An 11,109-nucleotide genomic window follows, 5' to 3' on the forward strand; every position below is an offset into this window, starting at 1 on the left:
TTCTGCATCATTGAACAATATTTAGTATTTTGGCGAAGGGACATTTCAACAGAATCTTCAACTGTTCTCTGAACTTAGTTTGTGTCACAACATAAATGCCAGTGTTTGTGCAGCAACTCACCAGTTCCAGCATGAAGCTCACATCCATCACAAAATTATCTAGATATATAGATTTATACCCCATATAATAATGTGATTCCAACTAGAACAAATCATTAACGTTGACCGTAACAGCATAAAATTGGCCAAGATTAAAAAAACAGTAAAATGATGGATTTCTGCTAACTCTCCATCTCTGTGTCTCTGCGGCTCTCACCACTGTTCTGATTCCAGAGTCTCCTGCAGAATTTGCTGCTCACTAAAAGATAGTTGAAGTGAAAACATTGAGCAGCAAAATCAGGACAAATGGAACACAGGGTGTTTAAATATGATGGAGGAACTCAATTGTTGTCAAAGCCAGAGACTCTTGAACATCCTGTGTGTAACAACAAAACCAGGGGTCATTCATCAATACATGCCGCTCTGTTAACATAAAATACCAGAAAATATTCTTTAAACAGCTCAACACAGTGACTGTCCCTAGAACTGCAGCTGCTGTTTTCTCTCTGAAATATTTACTTTTCAGCTTCTGGCAGGATATGGCCACAAATCAATCGAAGGTGAAAGTGACGGTGAACCAGACAGAGCAGTCAGTGACAGTAAATAGCAGGACAGCGTGTATAGAGTGCACAGGATGGACTTCAGAAAAAGGAACACTTCTGAATAAACAATTGGAATTTGCCTAAATATCAAGTCAAGGGATAATAACCATTAGATCTGCCATTGCCACCACCACCAGAAAATGAGTGACACCTTCAGAAAGGCGATGTTTGTTCCGAAACAGGATTAAAATACTGAGGAGATTAACTGTGAGGGAAGAAATCAAACAATGATATTATGCCTCAGATTAAGGAAAATTGCACCTGGTTGATTGTGGATTATTGTGATTTTCCAATGTGCTACTGTAAATCTTGATTTTTTTGGAACATTTGGCATTTAAAGAATGAACAGGATGGTCAGTGAAAAATGAATGGAAAGGGACATTAGCTAACAGAACCAAGAGTCTGTTTGGTAATATGGACATGAATGAAATGTGTGCACATTTATCATCAAAATGTGAATGTGAGGATTTATATGAGTAAGTTCACAGATGATACGAAAATTGGAAGACTAACAGTGGTAAGCGTTGCTGCCTCATATTCCAGAGACATGGGTTTAATTCCAGTCTTGGGTGAATGTGTAGACTTTGCACTTCTCATTGTTGCTGCATGGATTTCCTCCAAGTGTTCCGGTTTCCTCCTGCAGGCCGAAGTTGTGTGTGTGTTAGGTGAACTGGCCATTCTATATTGCCTCTAAGTATTCAAGAATATGTAGGCTCATGGGATGAATGTGTGGGGTTCCGGGTATAAGGCAACGGGAGGAGCTGTTGTAGAGTCAGTGCAGACTCGAGGGGCCACATTGCCTCTTTCTGCAATGTAAGGATTTTATTCGATTCTAGTGCATTATTTTCTAATCTTGTACAGTCTGGGGCCATTCGGCCAATCGAATCTGCAGTCTCTGAAATAACCTTCCACCCAGTGCCAATCCGTGCCTGATCCCCATGATTTTTCATGTCATGCACTATTAAAGGAGATTGGAGATGGTGCCTGGCACCTTTGTCAGATTGGTAATCTGCTGGGAGTCTTTCTGTTGTCTGTTAAATTAGAAAGTCTGGAATGTGGCTTGTAAAAGAAGCAAATGTGAAGTGAGGAGAAAAAAGTATTTTCACTTAAAGGGAGTTCGTCTTTGGGATGCACTGCCTGCAAGTCTGGTGGAGGCAGGTTCAATAGAATCATTGACGAAGGCATTAGATAGTTATTTGAATATATAAAATGTGCGGGTGTGCGGACAACAGACATGGGAATGGCACTAAACCCTGAATGCTCAATAGTAGAGCTGGTGCAGGGCGATAGGCCACATTTCCTCCTACTGCAATATATCAATTATATGATTGATTCTACGACTTACACACCGAAAGCAGTCGCCACTCAAACCGGATTGCAACAGAACAGCCCTTAAAAATTAAGTGAACTTCTGTAGAACTTTTTCAGCAATGATTACGTTGATACTGTTGGTCGTGATCTGCAGTACGAGATGTATTGGGTGCTACAGTAATAAACCTATGGACGATATGGTCGCTTCTGGTCAACCAAGTATTTTTAGTAGACTGAAACAAGTCAGAATCCTAATTTTCTTCTCCTGTCTCTACAAATTTAGCTGAATATCCACTTCTGCATTTACATTAACATGTTTCAGACAGCTGCTGCCATCTTCCCACTCTGACATTAACCAATGTCAAACATTGTTCCCGGAGCTGCAAATCGTGTCTGCCCATTCCACATCCTCCTGCTGTGAAAGCTGGGCTGCGTTCCCGCTGCGATAAACCAACAAAACAAAAAGTGGTTAAAGATGGAGGAGAAAGTTCAGAGTCTGAATTTGTTGGGCTCAGTCAGTGTTGCGTTTTCAAGGCTGTGAAGTGCCAAATCGGAAGATGTGATGGTGTTCCTCCCGTTTTCGTTAAGCTTCACTAGGGCACAGGAGCAGGCCAATGGCAGACATGTGGAGTTGAGAGTGAGATGCAAATTTGAAATGACAAACAACTGGACGGTGGTGAAGACTAAGCAGTCGCAAACCTGGTAACTTTATATTGGCCCTCGAACAATCTCAGCCTCTGTAATCACCTCCAGTCCCTGCAATTTTCCCTATCTATTTAAAATCTCCCAGACCTTACAAATTTCTCTATCTCTGTAATAAACTACGTCCGCTTCAATCCTCCCCATTCTCCAACTCCTACAAAATCTCTCCCCATTTAACCTTAAGACATTCACTTTCTCTTTTACATGTGCCAGCATGAACAACCATCTCCATCACTTTGATCTGCTCAAGCAACTTTTGTAATCTGCTCTAACAGCTCCCCTTCCACCCTCTATAATTTCCAATAGCCTCTACAACTTACCCTTCTCTGTTAGCTGTTCCAGTCCTACAATCTTTCCTATCTCTGTTTACTTCTCCAGCACTATAACGCGTATGTTCTCTGTGTTCACCTCCAGGCCTACACATCACGCTCTCTGTTACCTTCTCAGGCCTCTACAACACTCCCCATCATTAAAATCTCTAAAACCCCGACAACCCTCACTTTCTCTATAATCTCCCTACCTCGAAACATCATTCACCTCCCCACAATTATCCCTTTCACAACCATCCCGTTTTCTTCTCCAGCTCCTATAACCTTCCCTTTCTGTTCTATCTTCCCCAGACACTACAACCCTAACTTTTCCTGTATTCACCTTCAGCGCCTACACACCCACCTTTCTCTGTAAACTTCTCCAGCCCCTAAAATATCCAGTTCAATGTAATCTCCTGGAATTTTAATCACTCCCCCATTGCAAGATGAAATCTATCTATCTCCTGAAGTAGCCCAGACGTTCAATTCCCCCCTTCCTTTCAGATAGCACACGCTATTTCACTTGGTGTAAAATATTTTCTTCCTAAAGTTTGCATGAATTGCATTCTGCGACAATATGGAATAAGTTAAATAAATATAACATTTATCATTTATCTCATTCTGCGGCACTCTCTCATTTATTCCCCTCCCAGTCGGCGCTTCTCACGCACTCTCACGTTGTTTCTATATCTCTTCTAATAGCTCACAGAGAATCCCTCTCTCTCTCTCTCCCTGCCTGATTCTATCACTCTCTTTCTCTCTTTCATCCATCTTTCTATGTTTGTCACAGTAAGTACACGGTTATCTCTCTCTCCTATCCTTGGAAACTACCCCTCGTTGTTCCTGTCCTCCAAGCCGCCCCAACTCGCTCTATCACTCCCACTCCCGCTCTCTCTCACTTTGCATCTGGTGCGTAACTCTCACTTTCCTTCCACGTCCCTCGCAATTCCACATTTTCACTCCACACCTTCCTAGCCCCTATCTTTTACCTCCTCCATCTCTCCCCCCATCACTCTCAATCCCTCTTCTCTACATCTCTCCTCTACCAGCATCTCTTCCTGCTTGTCTTTCTTATCCCCTCCCCTTTATATCCGGAACTCTTCGCTCCATTCCTCCCTCTCTATCTGACATTTTTCTTAGGCACACCTTCTTCTCCCTTACCCCAGTCTTCGAGTACACGCACGTCCATCATTATTATACCATGTCGAAGTATGTGCAGGTTAGGTGCATTTGTCATGCTAAATTGCCCCGTAGAGTCAGGGGGGCTAACTAGGGTAAATGCATGCAGTTGTGGGGATGGAGCCTGGGTGGGATTGTGGTCGGTGCTGCCTCAATGGATTGAATGGCGTCCTTCTCCTCTATGATTCAGTGAACTATAGCCAGACGTAAGAGAGAAAGGCCTGTGTTTCTATTTTGTGATTTTCCATCCTCAGTTTAGTATGATCAGATGATGCAGCTGCAGGCAAGTAGCATGGGCGCCACACGAGTGCCAGACAATGACCATCTCCAACAAGGGAAAAACTAAACATTCTCCCCTGAAATACAATGTAAATTCCAACACCGAATCCCCACCAAAACTATCCTGGGGGTTACCACTGACCACATACTGAAATGAGCTAGACAACAAATTACATCCTGACTGCCCAAAACCTGCTCAAAATCTACAAGGCAAAAGCCAGAGGTGGATGGAGTGCTTTCCCCTTACCTGGAGGACTGTCGCTCCAATCACACCACATGGACAGAGCATCTGAAGAATGCAACTCACAAACATCTTCTCGAGTGCCACTGGTTCTCGAAAATAAATTCTAGACTTGCCAGCGAAGCGGCATGTAAATATATATGGAGAACCTTCCCTGGGAATTCTGATGCGGATAACTTAGCGGAGTTTATTCAATATTTAATCACAAAATCTCTCCCCTCTTTTCAACAAGTAACAAGGGTCTCACGAAGCATTCTCTCAGATGTGACCTATTTACTGGGACAACCAAAGATTATAAAACTTAGGCTGCAAAATCAGAGGTCACTTGATCTGCTCAGGAACGGAGCACTTGTATCCCCAAAGGAGATGTGAATCGTCTTAAGCCAGGTCAGTTAGCAGGATATTGAAAACCCAGGCAGTATGGTGGGGGTTGCAAGCAGTGTGAGACGAACCCAAGATCTTGGTTGAGTGCACCCTCATGCGTGCGGAACTTAGCTTCCGATTTCTGCTCAGATAATCTGTGCTGTCTTGTATCTTGAAGGCCGTTGGACAAAGTATCAGAACGTTAGACAGAGCTACAGACCAACTAAGGAGCAAATTGGCACAATCCCTCCAACCTGTACTCAGAAATCAGAGGAGGACACCCAGCCCCATAAGAACATAAGAACATAAGAAATAGGAGCAGGAGTAGGCCATTTAGCCCCTCGAGCCTGCCCCACCATTCAATAAGATCATGGCTGATCTGTCGTGGCTCAGTTCCACCTTCCCGCCCTCTCCCCATAACCCTTAATCCCCTTGCCTATTAAAAACCTATCAACTCGTGTCTTAAATATATTTAGCGAGGCAGCCTCCACTACTTCAACGGGCAGAGAATTCCAGAGATTCACCACCCTTTGAGTGAAGAAGTTCCTCCTCAACTCCGTTCTAAACCACCCCCACCCCCCTTTATCTTGAGGCTGTGCCCTCTAGTCCTTTCTGAGCGGGAAGAGCCTCTCCACCACTATCCTATCCATCCCATTCATCATCTTATACGTCTCAATGAGATCTCCCCTCATTCTTCTAAACTCTAACGAGTACAAGCCTAGTTTATTCAGCCTCTCCTCATAGTTCAACCCCCTCAACTCTGGTATCAGCCTAGTAAACCTCCCCTGCACTCCCTCCAAGACCAAAATATCCTTGCGTAAGTGTGGCGACCAAAACTGCACACAGTACTCCAGCTGCGGCCTCACCAGTGCCCTGTACAGTTGCAGCAAGACCTCCCTACTTTTATATTCAATCCCCCTCGCTATGAAGGCCAGCACCCCCTTTGCCTTCCTGACCACCTGCTGCACCTGCAGGCTGGGTTTTTGTGACTCATGCACAAGGACCCCGAGGTCCCTCTGCACCGTTGCATGCTGCAGTTTTTCGCCATGTAAGTAATAATCCTTCCTACCATTATTCCTACCAAAGTGGACAACTTCACACTTGCCAACATTAAATTCCATTTGCCAGTTCCTGGCCCATTCACCCAGCCTATCTAGATCCTTCTGCAGACTTTCCACACACTCCGCAGAATTTGCCATTCCACCAATCTTGGTGTCATCAGCAAATTTCGACACCATACACTTGGTTCCCTCCTCCAGATCATCTATATAAATGGTAAATAGCTGAGGCCCCAGCACCGACCCCTGGGGCACTCCACTAGTCACCAACAGCCAATCTGAATAGCACCCATTGACCCCCACTCTCTGCCTCCTATTTGACAGCCAATCCCTATCCACGCTAACACCCTACCCCTGACTCCATGCCCCCTGACCTTCTGCAATAACCTCTTGTGCGGCACCTTATCAAACGCCTTCTGAAAATCAAGAAACACCACATCCACCGGCTCTCCTCTATCCACCGCCCTAGACACATCCTCATAGAATTCCAATAAATTCGTCAGACATGACTTCCCCTTAACGAAACCGTGCTGCGTCTGCTCTATCAAACAATTCTCCTCAAGATGCCTCGCTATTTTGTCCTTCATCAGGGATTCTAACACTTTACCTACAACAGACGTTAAACTAACCGGCCTATAATTCCCTGCCTTTTGCCTGCCACCCTTCTTAAACAACGGCATAACATTAGCCGTTTTCCAATCTTCCGGCACTTCCCTGGAATCCAGCGATGTTTGGAAAATGATCATCAAGGCATCCACTATCACCTCCGCCATTTCTTTCAGATCCCTTGGATGCATTCCATCCGGTCCTGGGGACTTGTCCACAATCAGTCCCTCCAGTCTTTCGAGCACTGCCTCTCTAGTAACAATAATGTTACTCTTGAGCTTTTAGCAGTTTGCACTGAGATGGTGGCAGATCTGTACCGTAATTAGTTCAAACAGGCGGAAATCGGCGAGCATTCCTGTCCCAGTATTAATAAAATATACTGTTTTGTTATTGTGATCATTGATGTTCCCAGTGAATGACGATAACCAATCAAATTGGGCCATCCTTTCTACTTTGCCTCCATTAACGTAGACACGGGCATGCCCTTCACTAGGCTGCCTGAAGTCGATGATTATCCCCTTGGTTTTGTTGACATTGAGGGAGAGATTATTGTCGTTGCATCAGCTCACCAGGTTCTCCATCTCTTTCCTGCACTGTGTCTTGTCATTGCTTGAGATCCGATCCACAATGGTGCTGTATCATCAAACTTGAAAATTGGGTTGGAGGGAAATTTGACCAGTCCGAGGTGTATATGGAGGATAGGAAGGGGCTGAGCGCACAGGCATGCAGAGCATCAGTGTTCAGGACGATCGTGCAGGAGGTGTTGGACGAAGTTTGGCGTGGAAGTTGAGATTGTTGAAACAAACGCAAAGGTGATCGGAAAACTCAGTGTTGGAAGCTGAGTAGGGGAAAGTCAGGTCAATGGAGCTTTGGGAATCGGTGACTAATATATAATATTGATGCAGAGTTTGTCCACTGCATTGTAGACAATTAGCAGAAGGGTCACAGGTTGCCATTGAGCATGTAGGGGACGATATATTTCCAATACAACAATAATTACCGTGTTAAGTATCAAGAAAGGAATTGAAAAAATTGCAATCGAATGATGAGGTACGACATGGATTCTTTGGGGTTTTTTTCTGAACCAGTGAGAGATAGCGAGAGATTGGAAATCCTGCCACTTGAGGATCAATGTTTACGTTTTAGAAAGAGTGCAGAAATTGATTAAAAGAAATTTTCCGAGAAGCTGATCTCCTATAACATGCAGGAATCACAGTCCCTGGGATTGCTCGTCTGAGAGAACAGAAGTTGGGATAAATATGATTGAGGTGTTCAATACAATGACAGGTGTTAGCAGTATGGACACCAAAGCAGGCATGTCTAAAGCCAAAACACACATGGTTACGTTGATTTGCAATTGAACCAATGATGAAAAGTAAGAGACGAAGTTTTATAAGACTTTTGGTTACGTCATGAAATTTACAACCTGAAAATGTGGCAAAGACAGATTAAGTGAGAAGCAAGTTGAATGAATAAATGAAAATAAAATTTGCAGCACATCAATGAGGAGATGTGGAAGTGAAATTAATTTAGCTGATCTAGAAGAGAGGTGATAGTGAGGAGACAGATTAAATGACAAACTGCAGGTCTGTAAACATTATGTGATTTGTTTTCATTAAATGAATTATTGAAACGAATTCGCTTGACTAAATTGAAGTCACATTCCAGGGTACAGAGAGTACCTGGAAGGACACTCTGACATTAGGGTTTAATGACTGAATGGTCAGTGAGACTGAATTTCATCTCTGAACCAACATGAGGTCAAGAAACAGGAATCATGATGTGCATAGGAACATTTCTATCGCTATTTAACACAGTATGTAATTGTCCAACCTACAAGGTAGAGACATTTCCAATTAGGCTTCCGCTCCTTGTATATTCCCTCCACTGGGCATTGGCATAGGTGTCGTCACCTTTTTTTTTCAAATTTAAGACACAAAAACAATTTGAACACTTTTTTTCACAACATCAGTATCTCAATTGAGATCCTGGAATGTATAAAGATGGTGCACAAGGAATGTATCACCTCAGAATCTGATCCAGAGACGTTGACTGCAGCAGAAAGGAACTGCTTCACTTCAGACAGCAAATGCATAGACCAATTCAATGAGTCAGGAATATATTCTATATGATCCTTGCCATCATTGGCGTTCCTGGTGAGTACATAAGAACAACTGGGTTGAGCAAATTTGTGTGTAAGCTTGTTTTTGATGTTAGTATGTAAATAACAATGTTAAATTGGATCGACTTGTCATGTTTATATAATCATTATTAGAATACTATAAATGCATTAAATTTATTGGTTTATTTCTCTGGTTATATTATGGTGCATCGTTTATTTCTAGCTCAGAGGTAATCTTAGTAGCAAAGTTGCTGCAAGCGACTTAAAGTTGTGCCCTATTGAATCAAGTCTCAAACTAGGGAACTCATCAGAAGAACATTGTTAGTGAAATATCTGCCATGTGGTGACAAATTGGAGCAGAACATCTGACGCCAGTGACCATGTATTGCCATGCCTAAGTTACTGTCAACCATCCACATTCTCTCCCCTTTGTCTTACAGTTAATGTAGCTGCAATCGTGATCCTGTCCCGTGGACGTTGTGGCCTATCCACCTGCACAACTTGCTACCTGCTGGCAATGGCAATGGCGGATCTACTGTTTATTGTTTTTGAGATCATTCTCAGGCATATCAATGCCTATTATTTTCAGAGGAATTTCCTTTCGATCACCCCTGTGTGTAGTGTTCAAGCTGTCCTGCTTCGCGCATTGCTGGACTGTTCTGTCTGGTTCACGGTTACTTTCACTTTTGATCGATTTGTCGCCATTTGTTGTCAGAAGCTGAAAACAAAATATTGCACAAAGAAAACTGCATCTGTGGTCCTAGGAACAATAGGCATTTTGCTCTTTGCAAAGAATATTCCCATCTACTTCAGATTTGAACCTGAAAGGATCATCAACAATGTACCATGGAGCTGTGAAAATAAGCGAAGCTACTTCAGTGACCCTAGATGGATTGGGTTTAGAATTTTTGAAAAGGTCTTGACACCATTGATACCATTTGGCTCAATTATTTTACTTAATGTACTGACAGTCAAACATATTTTAGTGACCAGTTGAGTGCAGGAGGCACTGAAGGGTCAGAACAGGGTGGAAAAACATAGTGACCCAGAGATGGAGAGTAGAAAGAAGTCTGTAATTTTACTTTTTACCATATCCAGCAGTTTTATACTGCTGTGGTTGGTGTATGTGTTGTATTTTTTCGACGTTGATGATTATTTTGATGATTACTCTTCTTACATATTTGATAATATTTTGCCTTCAGTAACTACTTAGATAGAGTCACACTTCAAATGTCAGTGGAACAATGTTGAAAGGCGTTATGCAGATTCCAGAAAGTAAATTAAAATATTGAGCGAGAAAGACAGCAAAGAACAAAGACCTTCTGAGACATTCAGAGAGGCAGACATTTAGGAGTCAGGGGTCAAAACATGTTATTAAAGACAAAGGGCAAACATGAAGGCACAGTCTCTCCTACACAGAGTTTCATTCGATTCTTAGTTCCTCACATTCTTTCAGAAAATTGTTTTAACGGAACAATAAAGCGAGTCTTAATGTATACGGATCTTCTTTGGGCGATGTATTATTTATTTGATTCTCAATCTGTCTATCGCTATGTCTGTCTATCTATCTATTCCTAATTAAACACATTTCTACTCATATAAACCATTTAGCTGTTTGGCAATAGAGCCAGCTCTCCTGCACTCGACGTCAGTCCTCTCCCATGAATAATGTGGCTGGGTATCTGTGTGATCTGGTCTGGAGCCAAAGCTCATATTAGACATGAGAGTTGGGGGCTGACCGTGGCGAGTTCTGAGAGGGAGTGGGGTCCCTTGGTTTATGGTTGTGCGCCACCTGCAAGCCTTTTTTTTTCCAATTGCATTCTGACAGAATCATAGAAACCCTACAGTGCAGAAAGAGGCCAGTTGGCCCATCGAGTCTGCACTGACCACAATCCAACCCAGGCCCTACCCCCTTATCCTTATGTATTTACTTATTAATGCCTCTAACCTCCGCATCTCAGGGCACTAAGGGGTAATTTTAGTATGGCCAATCAACTTAACCCGCACATCTTTGGACTGTGGGAGGAAACTGGAGCACCTGGAGGAAACCCATGCAGACACGAGGAGAAGGTGCAAACTCCACACAGAGAGTGACCCGAGCCGGGAATCGAACCCAGGTCCCTGGAGCTGTGAAGCAGCAGTGCTAACCACTGTACTACCATGCTGTGCTGAACTTTCATATTTGACCCAACATCTCAACACTTGTTCACCTCATGACATTTATTCATCTCCAGAATGT

This window comes from Carcharhinus amblyrhynchos, chromosome 7 (assembly GCF_965287045.1).
Source record: "Carcharhinus amblyrhynchos chromosome 7, sCarAmb.v2.hapA, whole genome shotgun sequence".
Taxonomy (NCBI): domain Eukaryota; kingdom Metazoa; phylum Chordata; class Chondrichthyes; order Carcharhiniformes; family Carcharhinidae; genus Carcharhinus; species Carcharhinus amblyrhynchos.